This window comes from Schistocerca nitens, chromosome 6 (genome assembly GCF_023898315.1).
Source record: "Schistocerca nitens isolate TAMUIC-IGC-003100 chromosome 6, iqSchNite1.1, whole genome shotgun sequence".
Taxonomy (NCBI): domain Eukaryota; kingdom Metazoa; phylum Arthropoda; class Insecta; order Orthoptera; family Acrididae; genus Schistocerca; species Schistocerca nitens.
Window position 1 is genome coordinate 381,838,590 of NC_064619.1, and position 23,452 is coordinate 381,862,041.

The 23,452-nt window shown below is 42.6% G+C and overlaps 1 protein-coding gene across 2 annotated transcripts in view; it reads right to left on the reverse strand.

Moving 5' to 3' along the window:
• The window catches only part of LOC126263075 (hemicentin-2), a 2,049,386-nt gene that overhangs the window by 1,244,834 nt on the left and 781,100 nt on the right, over positions 1 to 23,452 (reverse strand). The gene's annotated exons all lie outside the window — the stretch shown is intronic.

A 23,452-nucleotide genomic window follows, 5' to 3' on the forward strand; every position in this document is an offset into this window, starting at 1 on the left:
GCATATCTAGTAATGTATGTGAGCTGTCATCCAATTTTTTTTTAAAAAATGCCCTAATAATAATATTTTTAATATAAAGTATTTTTTTAAAAAGAGCATTCATTTCAATTTAAAGAATTTATCCAATGCATGATCATTCCTTTCACGAATCACAAATGTATAGGCCAGCATTGCACGGAGCTATGCCCAAATTTTTTTAGGTAAGAGCAGATATATTCGCCGTTGTTATTGAGGTAAGTATTTTTGCTTTTTTATTCAGAATACAGGGCCGTGGCGCAGCGCTGCTGTCGTCCTCAAATTTACCAGGTTACTGAATTTTTTATTTCGTGGTTTAGGAATTGTTTTGTTTCGAACTTAACATCAAATGAGAAAAGAATTTTGTGGGTACATTAAATGTGAATGCATTTCTGCACAGAGATTATAAATGGGAACCAATTTTGTTCAGAGGTTACATTAAATTAGAATCTCATTCATTATTCATATTTTCATTATTTTTGTGGGGAGGTTACAAAATAGCATAAAAATGTTTGAATAAAGTGAAGAATACGAAGGTACACTCTATTACTCTGGTAAAAAATTACGGCATATAACATCACAGGTAAAAAACACCATATATTAAAATGAACTTACATCACAGTCGACTTTACAAGTCGTGTTCATTCCGCTTTAGTATGTGTACGGCAAGCATGAAAAGCGAAAAATTTTTGTCGCTGAAACACTCTGAAGTCGACTCGATGCACATTCGTTTTGATATATGATGATTTTTACATAGCTTGTTATGCAATACGTACCACCTTTTTAACAGAGTAGTGGGTTATAGCTTGGTAGTAGGGTATAGATTTGTATTTTTTGCTTATTCAGACGTTTTTATCTTGTATACTTTCATTGTTAAGAGATTTCTCTTAGCCAATTTCCTGTAATTTTCTTTTTTACTTGTTTACATATTTGAAGATGGTTGTTTCCTACAACCGAAACTAGCTAGTCATAATATCTCAATTATCTCACGTATACGCAATCTAGGTATTAAAATATTTTGGTACAATAATTATTTGAATTTTAATGAATTATGTAAACACTGCTTTCTCAATTCCTGAGACTGTCAGAAGCACTAAAAATAATTCCAACAAACCAAATGAACGTGATATCTTACATTAGTCGTGAACTTTACTAAATCCAGATACTCAAATAATTGCAGTTTTAACAGTACAGAAGAGCACAATGTAAATCAGTAAACACACATATAACTTACTACGCAAGCTGAGAAAGAAACACAAATAATGGTTAGTGGGTCCATGACATTATTCATTACTTTCGAAGTAAATAAATGTGAGGTGACAAAAGACATGAAAGAACTAAGATAATTCTACTGACAGCAAGTGGTAGTCACTTTAACCAGCCGAGAAAGGCATGCTCAGTGGTGGAATATGGCCAAAGATAGATATGTTCACTATATCCACACAAACAGTACTTACAGACAGAATATGGGAATGGTCAATTAGTTAATCTTAACCTAACAGTAATACAAAGAACATCCTTTGGTTCTAGCATTACACAGAAGCACTTACAGCAGGAATGTATCCAGGGCAAGCACATCTCAAGTGTCTTCACCGTAAGATAGTAATGAACAGGAAAACACCGAACCCTACTGTTGCTTGTCGTGCATACATCTGAACCACGCCCAGATCGATAGATGACTCCACAACTGACGCTGATGTCGCCAATCAGCAGAACGATGATCCCCTTGCACACCATCGACCGCGCCACTCACCACGACTAGTATCCACTTGGGCACAGCCAGCACAGTCTTCAGCGGAGCCAAGACGCTTCCAGTGTCTGCAGCTTCGTATTAGGAACTGATGTCTGCATGTATAACAATTTGCCATTAGCCGATGGTTCAGGCCCGGACTCCACCAGCTCTGTCTGCCGTGCTCACATTCCGTCTCTGTTGCTCTCATCTCGAGTGATTCCTCTCTGGCCATCCACCAACTGACTTCCTTCCTCCAGCAGTGACCAGCCCTGTCCCAAATATACCACGGTTACTACCACAGATTGCCAGCCACTCGTCTTCCCAAGTTCACACTACCAGACGTAGTGACTCCAACCGACGTACCGCCCACGCTCCTCGCGTACGGGGGCTCACGCTTGTGTTTTCAGCTTGCTGACCGCACCACGCACCACTTACCTTGAGGCGTTATGATCTCTCAGACCAGCCCCAGGAACCACTCAGTCAGCGACGACGACCCAGTCGGACAGCACGCCATCCATGAACCGGGTTATTGTCCAGTTGCTGCTGCCCATAGTCCACGGCGCTGGCTCCAAGTTGCTGCTGCTTCACACTGTCGTACATCAGATTCCTTATCGCGGTCACATATGATGAGAACTACATCGGGTTTCGTGGGAGTTGTTTCGATACCATTCTACCACGCAGTCCCTGAACGCTTCATGCATTGCTCTCTCGACAGCCAACTGCGTTTGATTCAGTTTCTCTCGCTCTATAGCCGTATCCCATTGTCTCACACCCATAACGCAATAGTCTATGTCTCTTTTGGAATTTTCCGAGGAGTGGAATGAACGCCGACTGACAACCGTTCAGGAGAATTAAGCATCGGTCTTAGAATGACTTAGTCAAGATGAACCTGTAGCGCACTGGTTCTCAATCAGAGGTTCACGGACCACCAGTGGCCCGCAACAACTAAAATATGGCGAGAGAAAAATTTAAAATCTGAATTTTATTCGTTACGTGAACACAGAAGGGAGGCTGAGTTGTTCCTAGATGAGGAAAAGTCAAAGACTAGAGCAGTTATCCGATCTGAAATTTCAGATGGATTTAGCTTATCTTGGGATATTATCACACACTTGAGTAAGGTGTACTTGCAATCTGCAAGGTTTCGAATACAGACATATAGAAGGCGTTGCAAACAAACTTGGTGACCTTATTTGTCAACTTTAATTATGGATATGTAAAATGTGCGAAAATAATTACTCCGCGTTCGCGATATTAAAGACACACGACAGTAAAAAGTGTGAGACGATTAGGTGAATCATACAAGAAAACATCAAGGGTCGTCTGCAAATGTGGGCATTCATTACTTCCCAGGATACAACAAAACGAAAGCTAAAGTTGACAGAAAACTGATTCCCAACTTCTTAGTGCTAACGCGTGAGAAGTTGCAGAAGAAATCTAAGATGAGCTCATTTGCTTCTAAAATGATAGAAAATGTAAGGACCTATTTGACTATGACTCTCTTGAGCAGTTTTCGTGTAGAAAAAAAAGTAGTCTCATGCAATAAAATTCGAGAAATTGCCATGCGCTTCCTTAAGCTCCTCTCCAATTCCTAATCGTCTGTCACACATATTTTCTGCGTTGCTGGTAATTAAAAACAAATCCAGTACTCGACTGAAAGTAATTAATTACATGTGCGTAGCTTTGAATAGCAATATTAGCCCCCGGATTAAAGAGCTTTTACAGACGATGACAGCTCAAAAATCACAATGATGCAAGACGAATTTAATTTTTTACTTAAATGTTGTTTTTTCTGTTAGAATAGCACTGCTAATTAATGTTACTTTCGAGTTTGACAAATATCATTAAAGTCATTATTTTTAAGTTGACACAGTTCATTTCTCTTGAACCTTGTGGTCCCTGATAACAGCAAAGAAATCAAAATGGTCCCTGGCCAACAAAAGGTTGTGAACCACGACCACGTGTTACAGTCACGATATATTTTCTCAGCATATCACTGTATCTCACCTCTAAACAACACAAACATGCTTTCGATTGGATCACACACCCATAGAAAAATCCATTGGCTGTTGGCCATTCCGTCACAGCCAGTGGGCAGGAGATGGCATCTATGAAGGACTCACTATCGCGGTGTGAACCGACGGCCGGCGAGGCGGAGATGGTAGCGGCGAGCACAAAGGGGGAAGGAAGCTAATAACGGCAAAACAGTTTAATAAGAAGTCGCGGCCGCAGGCAGTGGCCTCGCGGCCGAGATGTCTGCGATATCGCGGCCAGAAACCAAAGCATCCGGCCCAGCCTAGCTTTGCGGAGGTCGAAGGCAATTTCTGGAGAAATCGATGGTGCCCTCCGGCCTAAGGTAGCGCTTCTTCCAGCTCGTTATTAAAGCGCGCGCCGCGACGATTCGGCAGCCTTCCCCCCCCCCCCCACCCCTCACCCCTCTCTCCACCCCCGCCTCCTTCCCGTGATCACGTCTCCCTGCTTCCTTTGGCACCATTAGCAAGCGGATACTCCCCCACCATTGTCGGCACGTCTTTCAGATGCTCACTGAGACAAGGCATTTGGATACCATCTACATAACGAACTAGCAGCATATTTTTGTGTTTCTGGAACCTCCTTTGTGCGTCGAAAACGTAATGAGTATGAAAATAAATTTTGTTTCGTTCTAAGCCCAGTGTCAGGGTTTTCACTCAATGGCTTGAGCGACAGTGGGAATGTTTGATTTTTCAAGTAACTTCTAAGACTGAATTATGAGCTTACAGAATTTCTTTACACAAAATTGCCCCCTAATATACAACTATGAAGCTTGGTGAAACTTCCTGGCAGATTAAAACTGTGTGCCGGACCGAGACTGGAACACTGGAACTCTGGAACTTTGCCTTTCGTGGGCAAGTGCTCTACCAACTGAGCTACCCAAGCACGACTCACGCCCCGTCCTCACAGCTTTACTTCTGCCAGTACCTCGTCTCCTACCTTTCAAACTTTACAGAAGCTCTCCTGCTAACCTTGCAGAACTAGCACTCCTGGAAGAAAGGATATTGCGGAGACATGGCTTAGCCACATCCTGGGGGGTGTTTCTAGAATGAAATTTTCACTCTACAGCGGAGTGTGCGCTGATATGAAAATTCCTGGCAGATTAAAACTGTGTGCCGGACCGAGACTCGAACTCTGGAACTTTGGCTTTCGCGAGCAAGTGCTCTACCAACTGTCTGCCATGTCTTCGCAATATCCTTTCTTTCCGGAGTGCTAGTTCTGCAAGGTTCGCAGGAGAGCTTCTGTAAAGTTTGGAAGGCAGGAGACGAGGTACTGGCAGAAGTAAAGCTGTGAGGACGGGGCGTGAGTCGTGCTTGGGTAGCTCAGTTGCTAGAGCACTTGCCCGCGAAAGGCAAAGTTCACGAGTTCGAGTCTCGGTCCGGCACACAGTTTCAATCTGCCAGGAAGTTTCGTATCAGCGCACACTCCGCTGTAGAGTGAAACTTTCATTCTATGAAGCTTGATGTTGGACAGAGGGAACAAGCTTTGTGTGTGTGTGTGTGTGTGTGTGTGTGTGTGTGTGTGTGTGTGTGTGTTTGGACTGCTGTCTTATGCATTTCATGTCAATAATGAGATGATTAAAATTTAGGGATCAAATAAAAAATTAATAAAACGTTAATTCAGGATGAATACATACTACTAAACTGTCGAGAAGACTGAATACACTATTAGCCAGTTGCCAAGCGGGGTTCGAAGAAGAGAAATTTTTAATGTTATGCCAGAATCATGCATGAAAACGATAGGAAAACATCCAAATAAGTGTCTGTCGAAGAACCCAAAATGTATGCCAACGTCAGTTTTGGCGTCTGAACTGTTTTATTGATTTCATAAACTTTTGGTTTAGCTCAAATTGCTGTCAGTTTTTCTTTTACCCCGTGGCACTTGCTGCATCCTATATCTACAATAACTGTGCTTCATAACGCAGAATTTAGCCTCTCCTGCAGCTTTTTCTCCACACTTGTCCCTTCCTTAACAGATCATCCGAGCAAAACACCTCAATTTGTTACACACCGATACCTTTCATATCACTGCTAGAAAGTTTTATCGATATATTCACATATTTTGTTAAAACCGCTTTAAATCTTACTTCGTATAGATATTTAAAAGAGGGTTTCATCCATCAGTAAAATTCAAATGGATGATGATAACATTTTGTTGAAGCACTCATCCATTTTTCTCCTTTTTCTTGTTTTGACCTCAGCACAGTTTTTACATCTGATAATGTGCTCAAAGGAGATTTTAACTGTCGTCTTCGTGGCATCTCGCTTAACATTATGCATTACTGTACCATTATGAGAAAGGTACTGAGCATAAAACAGAATAGTATTACCTTCCTTCTTTGTGTCTTTCTTAGTAACCCGCAGTGCTTCTCTACCTCCTGTCCTGCATTTTCATCGAGCTTTTTACGTAGTATCTTCCTTTATGTTTTTTCCAGGCCAGACCTTCCTTTTTATCATCGCTATTCGGAATGTATTATCCCCCGTAACTATACTATCAACATAGCACAACTGCTGTACTTAATATAATGTTATCGGATTTTGCTCTTAAAGTCGACGTTTCTTTTCTTCTTACCAACTTCAATTTTTTAGCTAATCTAAAACAAGTGCCATATTTTGTCTGTATCCTTTTCTATTCTTTTCCATTCCTTTTTTCCGTTGCAGCAGTGAATTTCATTCCTTGGCCTTCCTTTTCACAGCGAATGCTTGCTGCGATGTATGTATTAAACAAGTGATAATGCAGGCATTCCCATTTCACGTTATACAACGTCGTTTTCATATCAGTGAAACTGAGAGATGTCTATCTTTTCATTTCTTGCTTTTGCATCTGCACAAGCAGTAACAACAACGTGAAACGCACAAATGTAACTGTACTAACCGACGATGGCTCGACAACGAAGCCCCAGAAGAGAGAGCGAAACTCTATGAGCATGTCAGTCTAGGGGAGACACAGTTCGAAAAATATCTAGAAACGAGTTTGGTCGTAAAAAAGGGTGACGATCGCAAACAACTGGACATTAGGACGTGGAAACACAACACGGCGCGAAGTGATGGCCATGTCTGAGATAGTTGAAATCAGCGCATGGACGAACTCGGCATCACCTACTGCCGCTGACAGGTGAATACCTGTGTCAATAGTTCTGCACACACAGTGCTTTGCTCGTGCCGACTGTGATAACTTGCAACACTATTCTCCTGTAAGATCCACGCCACCAGATCTGCGTCCTTACTGATATCTGCTGACGTAGATACCAAATTCCTGCCCCCCTGAAATGGCCACACAGGTGAGAAAGAGAAGAGGGCGCGAGATTTTGCGACGGAGTACCTGTAGCCGAAGTAGCCAACGGCAGCGCAGCGGATACCTCCGCAGCAGCAGAAGATTGTGAAGGCTGGCGAAACAGTTGGTCCGTTCGTGTCATCGGAGGTGAAGACTCATCCGCGTGTGAGCGAAAAATGAGGTTGTCAGCAGTTTGAAGCTCCGAGCGGCAGTCACAGGAGCGATCGCTGCCACCACCTTATTCCAGGGGCGAAAATAGGACGGCGGAGTGTGCGAGGGGGGGGGGGAGGAGGTGGAGGGGCCGGGGGCTCCTGCCAGGAAAACGCAGCGCCTAACCCCATCAGTCTGTTGGCTCGGAGACGGTGGCATCGCAGATGCAGCGGATGACGAACCCAATTCACTGGAATGTTGGATGCACTGCTTCCGACCGCCGTCCACTTTAAACAAATGCTGACCTCTGCGGGCCATCACTACACTCAGCACGCTCACCTGCTGCTGGACGGAAGACAGTGCCTAACCGGCAGACCTGAACGAAAGCGCGGCTCGACTTGGGGTGCAACGAATCCTTCGAACCCCACGGCTGCGGCCCATGCTAATAGCGATCCCGCGTGGACTGATAAAATGATTTTTTGAAAAAACACGTCGGCGGCATTGGAGGTCGTTTGCTGGAAAGTATCGTCCAATATGAAAACGAGAAGTTCCTGTCGATCGAATTTCGTATGTGGTTCTACTCTCAACTGCGATAGTGCATCCATCTTGCATGCTGGGCACAGGACCTGTAACGAATGTCATAGCAATAATTACTCAGAAAAAGGGTCCTCACCTCCAGTCAGTGAACGGTTCTATCCGTTAGCCTGGAACGAGAACTGAATAAGGAAACCAGAGGTTTGTGATCAGTGATAAGTTGGAGCTTTGCAACATAAAAGTACACATGAAACTTCGTAATGCCGAAATTGAGATACTAGTGTAAGATTCAAATTCCTTAGTGTACTCTCGGCATCTCATCTTACTTCCGCTGCCGTACAGTACCTTGTTTACGATTGCAAGATATAAAATCATTGACAATTACTTGGAAAAACTCTTGCTATTGGAAAGATTACTGTGTAGAATCCGGCCGCAGACATCCGTTTGTGCTATAAAGCTTTCTAGGTCTTACGAATGCTTTACTAGACAACTTGCTGTGGACAGTAGAATAAAGTTGGAATATTAGCGTAAAATTGCTGCTGTTTTATACGTTTGTTGTATGTGAAGAGAATAAAATTTTACAATGAAATACACCCTCTTCACTTTAATATTAATTACAGTACAAAACTGGACAGTTGAGAGAAGATTTACCGACATGCAACATTACTGTTTTAAATGTAATCCTGGTTTCACCTGCTAGCATTTTATGTTACGACTGCAATACGGTATTAAGATATCTTCAAGCATCTACAAAATATAATTCAACGTAATGAGGACAGTTTATAGTGAGATTAACAGTAGGGGCAACCAGTTGTATAGTTTGTTCACATTCATATACCGTACTTACAAGATTTTTACATATTTACGTTAGACAGAGATAACAACGCAATATACACATCAAAGGACGAATATAGCCATTAGTCAGCGATACTAGTCAATATTGCATTTTATGTACTGTAATTTTGAGTGGATTGTATATATCTCACATCTAAAAGTGTGCACTTACAATCCATTAGAGTAAATGTCTAAAAAAAATCGAGAAAATTTTTATTTCTGAGTTCTCTTTGTTCATTTAGTATGTATTGTGGTTGTTCTTTGAAGGTGCTTTTTTCACCTTAAATACATGCGCTGCTGGAAGTTTCTCTGATGTAAAAGCGATGGGCTGTTTGGTTCCTCCTGGATTCCAATGTGACAGGTTAACGGTTTACCTACCGTAAAGGAAACCAAATATGGGGCGAACCACAAACACTGCTTAAAGAAGAGCCCAATGACAGCCCACAGATCATACGAATTTGACGCCCTTTAGGCGAAGAAGGTTAAGAGGTTGGCAGATATGTGCGGTGTGGGATATGAACTTAGCATATTAAGAAATTATGCCCAAAAAAGGACTGGAGCCCCTTCAGGTTGCAGGGCACCAGCGGTTAAATAACGGCTTTGAAATGCTCTTCCATAGCGAGGAGACCATATTTGATAAGCAAGTGGCCCAAATATGTATATTTGCGGGGGAAAAATAATTTTTTTACCAGATTGCATGTAAGGTGTCAGGCAAATCCAACACCTTCCATGAAAACCCTGACATGATAAGCAAATCCAGTAGTATGTCACATAGCTCCGAATAAATCGTGACATTAAATTAACCAAAGTAATACGAGTAACGAGTGAGCAAATGGAATACCACAGACTAACACAAGAATGCCTAAATGCATGTCATACCTTCCCACCGTGAGACAGACGCAGTTCCGAGGTGAGAAACGAGAACAGAAGCCGAGAGCAGAACCGTGTTAAGCTGGAAGGCCCTACGATAAGGGACGGACGGACACCCACGTCGCCAGCTAACCGCTAGGACCACACCACCCGCAAGTTTTAGCGTGAGACTTTTTCGCGTCTCTGTTATGTCAAGACCACCCCCCAGCCAATGTTAAAAGCTAGAGCCCTCCAGAAGAACAGCATAGATCTTACGATAACACAAAAAGGGCTACACCACCCACAAGTTTTAGCGTGAGACTTTTTCGCGTCTCTCTTACGTTAGGACCACCCCCCAGCCCATGTTAAAAGCTAGAGCCCTCCAGAAGAACAGTATAGATCTTACGCTAACGCTAAAAGGACCATACCAGCTGCAAGTTTTAGCGTGAGACTTTTTCGCGTCTCTGTTACGTTGCAAACTTTAAAAACATTGCCCCATCATTAAAAGTATAACGTTTCTCATTGGATAGACAGAATTTTTGTAGGTGGAGCTTAAGGTTAACATTGAGACCCTGATTGGTCAGATGAAAACACAGCCAGATAGTTTTTTTTCTTAACCAACTTCGGTAAATTGTAGTAAGGAGAAGTTAGGACAAGAGTTGCTTCGGAGACGGCGAGGTGAGCGGAGTTGTGCTGCCGCCGCCCCCTGACGAACACCGACAAGGTAATGAACGCACGCAATACCGCATAACAGCGCATAAAGCTTCACTCAGAACTGCAGAAGTCTCATCTGTTTCACCCCCTTTTTTTGCGTAATACTAGTGTCGATTATCAATTAAAGCTCATGGTGTTCACATTTGCCACTTGAAGTAAAAATCTGAAACGCGATGATTTTTCTGTTATATAGTTATTGAGAAGCCACATCAGCCATTGTAATTTACGACAAGTTAGATAAATAATTAAAGATAATTGAGGGTCACTGTAGACCATTTTGATAGTTTTCTCTTTTGTGAAACTTAATTTAAACCTAGATTATAGATGCGATATAGCATAGGTCATCCTTCGATCCATTGTAGAACTTGGAAACCCATTCAGGGAATATTCGTTCACATTTTTGTTGAACGCAGTTGGTTTTACCATCCTGTATTGAAACATTTCCTTTTATCAATAGTGCAATTTATAAACAATGTTTTGTGAGTAGAATAAAATTTCCAATGGTAAACTTAACTGCTTTTTCGACGTTATTTTACCAGCTAACTAAAAGTAGGAAAGCCTTGAACCCCTTCCACTAAATTTAGTTAGTATTAAGATTCTTTTACAGGGAGTGCAGTGGAGCTGGCACTGAAATCATTAAGTGTTTGGTTATATCTTCGCTAGTCTCACTGAACTCTTCTGAATAAGTGGCCCAAATATGTACATTTGCGGGGGAAAAATAATTTTTTTACCAGATTGCAATGAAGAGTGTTCTCCACAATGTTCCGGAAAACTGTCTGCAGATTTCGTATGTGTTCCCCCGCATGCAGCCCATTGCCAATATGATGTCACTGAGGTAGTTGAAGCCACAACTAATGTTCCGAATCAACTGCTGCAAATATTATTGATAAATTCCGGTTGCAAACGGAACTCTATAGGGCAAGCGATTAAACTGGTGAAGCCCATTGAAGGATTTAGCACCAAGAAACTCTGAGAAGCGACATCCATTGGCAAATGCTGGTATGCATTGTGCAAGTGGATGTGTAAAAAATAATGAATTCCTGACAACTTTCTCAACAATTCCTTGAACCACGGAATTTCGTACGTGTACGCGACTTATTGCGCATTGATCATTTGTTTAAAATCGACGAAAAGGCGTAAGGCGCCGTCTGGCTTCTGAATCACTAAGCGATGGCTCATGACTCGAAGAAAGAGGAGAAACGACACTGCGGTCCTGCCAACACTGAAACTCAGCACCGACCATGCCGCACAAGGCGAAGAGAGTGGGTCAGGTAAGCCAAAAATTTAAATATTGCTGACGGATTAGAGGAGAACTATGCCTTGAAATTTTCTACCTGCCCAAAGGTATGCTTAAATATCAGTAATGGTAAGGAGTCTAAATCTTGGAAGTGTACCGAATGTGACACCAAATGTACTTTGTCCACTATCAGGAAGACAAGAACAGAAAAAAACTCAGAAATATTTTTCGCCGGAGGTGAATTAATCATTCACAACATAAGTTGCCGTTCCACGTTGTTATAATGTGCATGGATGGATACACTGTTTAAGAAAATTTGATAGAATGGCTTCGCAGGGCAACCCAAGAGGTTTAAGCGTCCAAGTTAATGAGGCTGGCCGTCACCCTCATATTTATCTGAAACTCAGTTTCTCGCCCATCCGCTAGCAACGTTAGCAGTTCACGCTGGGGCGATGCTCGTGTGGCGTCGGAGACAACCTCGGAATCCAGGAAAAACAATTGGTTCTCCGACGGTCACCCTGCAGTTCGCCATCACAAACTGATTCTCACATGGCCTAGTCTTCAGCATACCCCACACATGGTGTCTACATACGGGCAATCCTGTCCGGTAAGACAACTGAGAGAGGACCACTGACTTGCCCAATCAGCGGAAACAGATTCGAAAGGAGAGCGACGCCGAGAGCTCAAAAAGCTTCGCGACCGTGGACCACAGTACCATGACTCACTTGTACTCGCCGAGCTCCCCTGAGGCGAAGGCGGGAATCGCCGTGACGTTACCACACTCGAGTCATCAAAGCGGTCTCCTGAATGCAAGGTCGTCTGGCCAGCCCCGTGCGGCACAGTGGTTGTTTACCGCACATAACTAACTTCACCATCTGCCAACTGTCGGGAAGTACGTCCCTTGCCGTAGCCGAAAGTTTATAGAAGCGTCGCCTGAAGAAGGGCGAGACAAGGCCAAAGACCTAGTCTGCACCTCGGGATCAGGTGCTAAGCAGATAATCACGTCCTTAATTAGAAAGTCCGCATGCAAGGCAGAATATTCAGGACACTCAATCGAATATTCGCGCGAGAGACTTTGCAGGTCGGCGATCCTGACCGCATATAGCTGCCCGGGGTTCTTGCGTTGCTGGTTGAACTGCAACCGTGCTGTTACCACATAGGTCTGATGACGAAAATACTATGTTAGCCACTTATGTGGTTCCTCAAAGTTAAGTTTCTCGGGCTTCAAAACTTGCACTATTTCATACGACTCTCACGTCACTGTGTAGCAACAACCAGCACGTCCGAGCTTTCCGCAGACTTGTCGGAGCCGGTGAACTGCGTCGGGGACAGCGAGCGAAAAAGCTTCTCCGCAGACGCCTGGTCCGTCACCAGCACTGTGTGACAGCGGAGCAGTTCCGCATTCTGTCTGAGCAGTTACTCCTGCATCTGCTCTTTCTGAAGCTTTTGTTGCTGGTGCAGGTGGCGCAAATGCTCCCGACACCATTTCAAAAATTCCGGGTCCATGGTGGCCACGAATTTACATTATGAAAAAAGGGGAAGCGTCACCCACGTAAGGACTTCCTATCTGACTACCTTGTATCTGCACAGCGCGTGCCGAAGCCGCAAAACAGTCACTGTCGGCACAAATATAACAATGCTGGACGGCAGTGGCTGTACTACAATGCTCAGGAGCTGAACCCCGGAAGAGGGAAAGAAACTCGGCGTATGAGTCAATCTATGGGCGAGCACACAGTCCGATCACCACGTAGGGACGAGCACGGAGAGAGCACTAAACACGCCCAGCGCAAAAGACTGAAAGCTAACACGCGAAAACAGAACACGGCACAGGGCGAAACCAGATCCGAGATAGCTGGAATCACCGTAAGAACTGAATGGCCTTGGTCTATGGCCGACGACAGAAAAACACCTGGGGCAGTGGTTGTGCCCATACAATACCTCGCGCGCACCATCTGTGACAACTTGCCACAACACCCTGTCGTGAGATTCCCGTCAGCTCATCTGCGTCCATGTCGCTATCCGCTAGCTGGGGTACTAAACTGTTATTTTGTCCAGAAGGAGACGTAAGGCTCTTATTATTTCTGTTCTAATATATTCAGGAATATCTAGAAGCCCTGGATAAGATGGATACAGTCATGTAATTTGCGTAGGTTAACTACTTCTACTATTTGTGGTTGAGTGACCACTTTTCGAAATCTAATTTAAATTTACTTCTTCGTAGCTGACATAATATATAATGAACAATATTTTAGGAAATTGAATTTTATTTTTCGTAGCCCGATAGCTACTTTCTCACAAACTGCTCGTCAGTCGGCTACTTCAATAATAACAATAATAATAATAACGCAAGTTTCTAGGCTGCTATTTCATATCATTAGTAATGTTCAAGCAATGGGCCAGCTGCGTGAAACGATTTTTGTAGGTTAACAATACCAGAGTAATATGAAGCCCTTTCGATTCACTTTTTATTAATTGTCATACAGTCAAGGTTTACTTGAGATTATCTAATGACGGAGAGGGAAGAAGGTACACAAGAAGAAAGCACAGGCTCGAAAATTTGCTATTTTTAGTTAATCGGCTTACATTTATGACAAAGTCTGTTTAATTCTATGCTGTAAGACAATTTTCTGAACGGTAATCTTTGACGACAATATCGTTCAAACAGAGCTTTTGTCTCATGTTCGTCCGCAGCTCGTGGTCGTGCGGTAGCGTTCTCGCTTCCCACGCCCGGGTTCCCGGGTTCGATTCCCGGCGGGGTCAGGGATTTTCTCTGCCTCGTGATGACTGGGTGTTGTGTGCTGTCCTTAGCTTAGTTAGGTTTAAGTAGTTCTAAGTTCTAGGGGACTGATGACCATAGATGTTAAGTCCCATAGTGCTCAGAGCCATTTGAACCATTTGTCTCATGTTCTTTTAAAGTAATGCTCACGTCTCCAACAATCTCTTACATGTATTTCTTGAATTATAGGCTGGTCAACAACACGAATGAGTAGGCTAGAATATTTATAATAAAAATATTCAGAAGTGAGTTATCAAGGAATTAAGTCGCGCAAAATAAATCTTTTATTTGTCCCGCAAGGCATTAGACTGACATTGTGGGATGTTCTGTAGAGCTTCTACCGGACAACACGAATAGGTGGCTTACCTTAATCCCGAAGACTTAACCACTTTAAACACACAGGAATACACCCTTAACTAAATCGTGTGTGGAAAACAACGATTTGAGTTTCATAACCGTTGACAGTGTATTTCTAAATTTCATTACTACGTTATTGAGTCTCTTAGTCTTAATGACACGGATGCTTATTCAACATCCAAATAAGATAATCTTGGGGCAATATTATAGGTCATTGATGGTTGCTTGAGAAACAAATTCTGCAAGAATGAAACCTAGGTTAAGATAAGTTTCATCCATTCTTCATTCTTCCAGTTTAGAGTTCTGAAAACGTTATGGCGCACTACTGAAAATAGTTATTGTGATATGGAATATTTTTCCCTGACTCCTGTTTCAGTTGTAAACTTCGTAAGTTTCAGATGAAGTCTGATGGAAGCTGCATATCTTACAAAGCGTGGAAGTTACAGAACTAAAATATAGCTTGTCAATGGATCAGCACTACGATTCTTGTTTTTACACTGTCTCAACGATATCGAAGAAAGATACTAAGAACATTACTACTCTACTCACATGCTGACTAATTACATGTAATCGAAACATGTTTTTATGGCACACATAGCTACAGCTGTTTACCAATCATTATGTAAACTGCTTGTCTTAAATCCCGTGTAACCTGGCAATTGTGTGGACGTTCTAAATTCACACTAACGCTCTGTGGCTATGATATAAAGAGAACGGTCACCATTACACAGACGTTGCTAATTTAATTCACGACAGAGTTTTCCAAGTAAGTGGAAAACGAGAAACTCTATGACACGGAAGACATTGGTGGCTTGGATGCAATCCAGCTAGCTACATCCCGACAGATATTTTTATTCCACTAAGGTGGTTAGGCAGCAACATTACATGGAAATAATTAGTTTATGTCTTCCACGAGGAACGGTAGCCTACGCGAGAGAGAGAGAGAGAGAGAGAGAGAGAGAGAGAGAGAGAGATAGAGAAAGATTGTGTGTGTGAGGGGGGGGGGGGGATAATGTAACAATGCTGCCATACTTTCGTAAGTGTACTCACTGAAAATCTTCAGCCATACAATTAAAGTTTATATTCCTTTTAGATCTATCAACTTCGTTCAATTTCACATGCTTTCATTGTAGTGACTATATTCAAATGACTACGCTTCATTTCAAATAGTTTGATGTTGAATCCTTTCAAACATTAACAATTATATTATAAATGAATTTGTGTCTGAAGAATCATATACAATCTTTCATTTTCAAGAAGAGGCATAGAAGAATCCCTAACTGCCGCGCTGGGTTAGCCGATCGGTCTGAGGCGCTGCAGTCATGGACTGTGCGGCTGGTCCCGTCGAAGGTTCGAGTCCTCCCTCGGGCATGGGTGTGTGTGTTTGTCCTTCTGATAATTTAGGTTCAGTAGTGTGTAAGCTTAGGGACTGATGACCTTAGCAATTAAGTCCCATATGATTTCACACCCATTTGAACATTTTTGATTCCCTAATTGCCGTAAGAGGATAAGAGTAAACTACCCAACGATCCTTTTCTCATTACGGGCTGAATTACAAATCACTTTTACGATTTCCGAAACAAAACTTTGGAGACTCTTGGGGGATTAACAACTGTTGGCTATCTGTTGCATATGATTACGGAAATGTACACAGTCAAGATGATGAATCTTAAAGAAGGCTTCAGATTAACAGCACTTTTTAATACAACAACTTTTTGAGATCAGATAGCAGTACATCAACCATTTTGTTCAATTTTTACAAGGAAGTCGCCTTCTGAAGATGAAAGATCATTGTGGAGGAAAGGGGATCCATCACTTTTGGCAGATAATTAAGTCCTACAACGGCAACATTAATCAGAGTTTGAGTTTATAATACGCAGGGTGTGAAATATGGGGACTACAGAAGAGTCGAAACGTAGGTCTATAGACAGAGATGTTGATTGAAACGCTTTTTGCTGTCACGAGGAAAAATACGTGACCACCGCAGCAGAATACTGTCGAAAGATCTTCAGGCTGTTATGGCCATCAAAGTTAATGTCCTGACACTCAGGGATCAGATAGGAACTGAAACTGAGGGTATCAAAGTAAAAGCAGAAATGTTTAACTCCTTTACAAAGGGAAATACAGGAGTGTTGTACCAATTTAATCTCCATACTAATGAAATGATGATTTGATATATGTTAGGGTCATGGCGCTCAAAAACAACAGAAATCGTTAAAACTGGTCAACGATCTAGAGCCCGATGGAATCCCTATCAGATTTTATACAAAATCTGAAGATGAGTTAGCCTCTGTTACGTATAATCTACCGTTGGTACATCAAGCAAAAAACTGTGCCCTGTAATTGGAAGAAAGCACAGGTCACATCCGTCTACAGGAAGAGTATGAGAAGTAATTAACAAAGGTACCGCCATATGTCGTTGACATCCATTTGTAGTACACTCGCAGAATCTTAGAACGTATACTGACTTCAAGCGTAAAGAAATTGGCCTCCTCCGTGGCAACCTGAATGGATTCCGAAAATATTGGTCATCTGAACCCCACTCACTAGTTTCTCATATGAGACACAGAATACCATGGATCAAGGCCGTACAGCAGCTGCAGTGTTCCTCGATTTCCGAAAAGCCTTTCAAAAAAATGGCTCTGAGCACTATGGGACTCAACTGCTGTGGTTATCAGTCCCCTAGAACTTAGAACTACTTAAACCTAACTAACCTAAGGACATCACACACATCCATGCCCGAGGCAGGATTCGAACCTGCGACCGTAGCAGTCCCACGGTTCCGGACTGCGCGCCTAGAACCGCGAGACCACCGCGGCCGGCCGAAAAGCCTTTCACTCAATAACTTACGTACGCTTATTATCGAAAGCACGATCGTATCTGCTATCAAGTGAAATTTGTTAGAGGTCAGAGGATTTCTTTGTAGGGAAAACGCCGGCCGGAGTGGCCGTGTGGTTCTAAGCGCTACAGTCTTTAACCGAGCGACAGCTACGGTCGCAGGTTCGAATCCTGCCTCGGGCATGGATGTGTGTGATGTCCTTAGGTTAGTTAGGTTTAATTAGTTCTAAGTTCTAGGAGACTGATGACCTCAGAAGTTAAGTCGCATAGTGCTCAGAGCCAATTTTGTAGGGAAAACGCTGTCTTTAATTTTGGTTGAGAGTCATCGATAAATGCAGAAGTAATTTCCGGTGTGCTCCAGAGAACTGTATTGGGATCCTTGATATTCATGCTATATATTAATGACTTTGCAGAAATTATTAATAATAACCTCAGACTTATCGCAGATGGTGTAGTTACCTATAGTCAAGTAGTGCCTGAAAGAAGTGCCTGCACAAATATTCAGTCAGATCTTAATGAGGTTTCAAAGTGACGAAAAGATTGGCCGATTGCTTCCAACTTTCAGAAATATAAAACTTTGCACTTGGCAAAAAGCTTAAAAATAACATCCCATTGCTACAATATCAATTAGTTACAGTTGGGATCCGTCATCTAATAAAAGACCAGTGTGTGACAATTTGTGGGAATATGAAACGGAACGATCACATGCTCTTACATACTTGTAAAGCATGTGGCAGAGTGTGGTTCATTGTAGAATACGAGGGAAGCGCAGTCAGTCTACAAAACAGACTGCATATAAAAGTGATGCGAACCGTACTAAAATATTGCTCAAGTGTGTGAGACCCGTACCAAATAGGATTAAAAGGGAATATTGAACTTGTACAAAGAAGAGCACCACGAATGGTGACAGATTTATTCGACCCATGGGAGAGTGTCACGGAAATGCTGAAAAACCTGTCCAGGCAGATGCTCGAAGATTCTAGTACCTACTATAAGTGATGAATCTGGGAATTTACAAGATCCTATCTATCGCTCCCATAGAGCTCGCGAGGAGAAAATTAAACTAAGTACAGTGTGCTCAGAGGCATTTAAGCAATCTTACTTCCCGCGCTCCGTATGTGAATGGAACGAGAGGAACCCCTAATAAGAAGTACAATGGGACATATCTCTGCCACGCGCGTCAGTGTGATTTTCAGAGTATGGATGTACATGCAGATGTAGAGTCTAACAAAAAGGTAAGTTCTAATAGTGAAGAGTGCCCTTACAGTTCATACATACATCTAAGATGAATCAGTTGTTACAGAAGTAAAAATATTTAAAAGTAATAAATTTAAGTATACATTGATGAAAATGGGCCGGGTGGCATAGAAATAAGCCAGGAAACGTCCTATATCAAAACAATAACAACTCTGAGTTTCTTTTTGTGGTTTAAGAAATTATCAAATAAAAAAAATGAAAGTATGGTTACACAGACTGTTGAATACATCGTATGCTATTGATTAGAATTGTGGATTTTGAATGCTGGTTTCGAAAGAGAAGTGGTAACTAGTAATACGAAATAAGTGAATTGTGAATGTTACGCTGCAATATGTGATATAAATATTTGGTGAAGTCAATACGAGTAGTAGAAATCCTGAAGCCAGCCTTATATCATCTGGAAGCAGTCTGCGTAGGTGTAGCTAATAATGCATCAATGCTGGCCATTTCTAAGGACCCTCCCGCCCTGAAAGAACAAACGGAAGAAATTTATGGTTGATTAACTTCGCATGTTTGGGGGTTCACAGTCACGTAGCACTTTTTTAAAGAAAGTTACTTATTTTACAATTGAAATGCCGGCTTCAAGGCCATTTTCAAGTAATACTGCAAACTATTTTGCGTCAGCACATGGTAATTTTAAAATATTCAGAAATTTATATTGTCATCGTCAGAAATGAGTCTTTTGTCTGTATAAATTCAGCAGTGGTCCGGCACAAATTTTCATTCTTCTCATTCCCTCGTACAGTTGATGCTTTTACGTATTCGTAACTGCGAATACATTTCTTGTGTGTTTATTTTGTCTGCCGTATGCCACCGAGCGACAGCAGAGGAGAGCAGCACAGCCGAAATCCAATAGTAAGAGTAACAAAATAAAGTAAAGTCTTATTTCAAGCAGTGGCAGACAATGGGATAAAATAGTGTGAATCATGTTGCAGCTACATTTTGTTACCATTGTCGATTTTGACAACAAACACCGAGGTGCTCCAGATGTCAGTGTGCAGAGAGGCGCTACTCCAAATATACAACAGGCTGTCATATCTATAAGCACAGGTACCAAAATAACAACAGTTCTATTTCCAAAACACACATTTATTCAATGAAGTCCAAATAGTGAATACCAAGAGATCGATGTATAAAATGTCAAGTCTGTTACAGTCCTGCTCTGAGGCAAAATCCAGTTGGTGCACAGTACAGTCTTCCATCCGGGGTAGGCACTGCCGTGGCACGCCGTGTGTTCTCCAAGAGTGGTGTAACCTTCTTCGGATAGGTAAGCTACGATGAAATAGCATCGGCTACTGGAACTGGAACACCGACTGGCTCTCGCTGGATCTCCAGGAACACACACTCTAACGCAACCCGCCTGTTGAGACGCAGAGCGCGGCTTATACACAGGGGCGCCGTGATACTAAACTCTTCATTATTTATTCCAAGTCATGCATGACGTGGAAAATAGTTCCGCTCTCTAGTGACGCCAGCAACACACAGTTTCCTGATGGACTCACTTCGCCTAGCATTACTGCTACCTGTGTAGCTGGCGCGGTTTGGGAGAAATCTCGCTTGCAGGTGTTACGTCCCACGGCAAGTTCTAGGACGCCTGTTCAGAAAGTAAGCTCCGATTGATTGCCAAATTGAAACCACAGTGAACATCAGAAATGTTTTACTTGTAACAATTAGCTACACCTTTCAGCTACTTCTCTACGTAGTCGCCGTTCTGACTTAGACTTTTGTCATAGCTTTGTACCAACTTTTCAATAGCCTCATCATAGAAGGCAGCCGCCAGTGCTTTCCGCCAATTCTCCACGCTGGCCTACACCTCGTTGTCTGTGTCAAAATGTTGTCTTCAAAGACAGCGGTTCATGTGACCAGAGATGAAACTCAGGGGGAGACAATTGCGGACTGTGTTGTGGGTAATCTCACATTTCCATTTGAAAACGATGCAGGAGCATCTTCATTGCCCCTGCAGAATGCGCCTGAGAATTGTCTTGAAGAAGAAACAGCATGACAGTTATGTAATGTTAGCTGCATAGCTTCAGGCGAAATTTCTCACCAGGCCCTCGTACTTGGCGGCAGACACTATTTTCTAGACATCTTTACGCACTCACTGCGAGCTCAGAAATGAGAAGAGCGACGTGATGCTAACTGGGGTTATACTAGAGACACTACCCAACACATCTGTGCAAAGCTTTATCGGATTTTCATAGTCGTTTCCATTTCGCGACCGATCGGAGCTTACTTTCTGAACGCCCCTCGTATTATACCAAAGAAACCGATACACCTGCCTAATATCGTGTAGGGCCCCCCGAGCACGCAGAAGTGTCGCAACATGACGTGGCGTGGATTCGACTGAAGTACTGCTGAGGGAACTAACACCATGAATCCTGCAGTGCTGCCCATAAATCCGTATGAGTACGAGGGGGTGGAGATCTCTTCTTAACAGTACGTTGCAAGGCACCCCAGATATGCTCAATAATGTTCATGTCTGCGGAATTTTGTGGGCAGCGGAAGTGTGTAAACACAGAAGAGTGCTCCTGCAGCGACTCTGCAGCAATTCTGGACGTGTGGGGTGTCCCATTGTTCTGCTGGAACTGCCCAAGTCCGTCCCAGTGCACTGTGGACATGCAGGGTCCATGGATTTGTGAGGTTATCTCCATACCCGTATGCGTCCATCCGCTCCATATAATTTGATACAAAACTCGTCAGACCAGAAAATATTTTTCCAGTCATCAACAGCCCAATGTCGGTGTTAACGGGCCCAGGCGAGGCGTAAAGCTTTGTGTGTGCAGTCATCAAGGGTACACGAGTGGGCCTTCGGCTCTGAAAGCCCATATCGATGATGTTTGTTTCAATGGTTTGCACGCTGACACTTGTTGATGGCCCAGTATTGAAATGTGCAGTAATTTGCGGAAGGGTTGCACTTCTGTCACGTTGAACGATACTCTTCAGTCGTCGTTGGTCCCATTATTGCAAGATCTTTTTCCGGCAGCAGCGATGTCGGAGATTTGATGTTTTAGCGGATTCCTGGTATTTGTGGAAGGGTTTGTGAGCTAACAGCCCAAAGATGTTCGGGCCCACATGCGGTTGCTTTTCGTCGAAATGTCTTGGTTCAAAATCGTCTAGGGGTTGAACCGCACGAGTCGCATTACACGCCCTAAATTAGACACTTGTAATCCTTTGGTTAAATTGTCTGGCTAATGACAAGTTTGCGAAATACAAAGTTAATATAACATACAATAACAGTAATAATAATGTCGGTAACTAAATTATCGGCCCATAAGTGATGTAGGCACACCGTAGCGATTTTGTTAGAATAATGTTTATTCAGAAAGAAAAGTAATAGCGAAAATGGTAGTATTTAGAGTTACTGTTACAGTCGAGCGCATACCCGTTTGACACAGACCGATCATACACAACCTCATCGCGAAACACAAGTCCAGCACTCCACCTCGTTATTTCACACCAGGCGCGCGGCTGCTCACCGCTCAGAGACTAAATCCCGCGATACCACACAACGCGAAATTTTCTAAGTCGTTTCACTTCCTAGCTACCTAAAGACTGACTGACCACTTTCGCGTCTCAGACCGAACTCCGAACTGTACGCTTTGGTGTCTAGACCAGTACTGAACTATCCGCCTTCACGCCTCCGGCCGCGCCCCAGCGTGCCTAACATTGTCGCTCAACTGACTAGTGCAGCTCCCTTCCTTGAAGCCGTCCATCTGATTGGCTACAGCTTGTTCTACATTATTTTACATTTTAACATATTTAAGTAATCAAAGCTAGACCACTTTCACGTTGTAAATAAAGTAACAATTATATTCATTTCCTGATAAACGTTAAATTCTTTTACTTACCATTGTGCTCAGAGCCATTTGAAACTTTTTTTTACATAAAACCAATACACTTTCCCTCTTAATTTTGAGCCGGCCGAAGTGGCCGTGCGGTTAAAGGCGCTGCAGTCTGGAACCGCAAGACCGCTACGGACGCAGGTTCGAATCCTGCCTCGGGCATGGATGTTTGTGATGTCCTTAGGTTAGTTAGGTTTAACTAGTTCTAAGTTCTAGGGGACTAATGACCTCAGCAGTTGAGTCCCATAGTGCTCAGAGCCATTTGAACCATTTTTTCTTAATTTTGAATGTCACAGCCAGTAGCCTTGCACGAATGTACTTTCTGATAAATAAATAAAGAACGAAGTAACTTTTATGCACTAAACTTTACAACAAATATTCTATTACCTAATGGTTCAATAATGTGTCATGCTGTCATCGTTCAATGTGTTTTGTTTGGAGGAAATGATGATCTGATGCTTGACAGGCAATACTGATAATTTAAATTTACTATATCTTTTACACAAATAAAGTTACAGAGTTGATACTTACAACATTTGCCATTTTAATGATGCGCTACTACATGAAATGTCGATTCTTAAGATCGACCAAAGCGTTCAGATTTTAGCATTCAGGTCTTTGTTACAAAACTTGTTAATTTCACTTTAACAATAAATCCTAAACTATTATAGATATGAGAAATATTCAAGTTTTATTGGGATCACCATGAAAATTTTTTGAAGGATGGTAGATTAAAATTACTGTGGCTTCATTCCATGAGTTACTACAGAATTAAATAATTTTTATAAATGTTTCCTTTTATGGGCGATCTTAGGGCCGCCACATGTAACACTGCTACATCCCGCTGGCCACAAACGGCTTCTACGGGGTTTCCGTATGATGTAGGTTCTCGTCTGTCACACTCGCACACTACACGCCAGTGAATTTCCCCATCTCGTGGAGAATCTACCCTCTTTGTTGCACACGGTCCTGGGCGACAGGGTCCGTTTCACTATTCCTGAAGACCGATTCTTTCA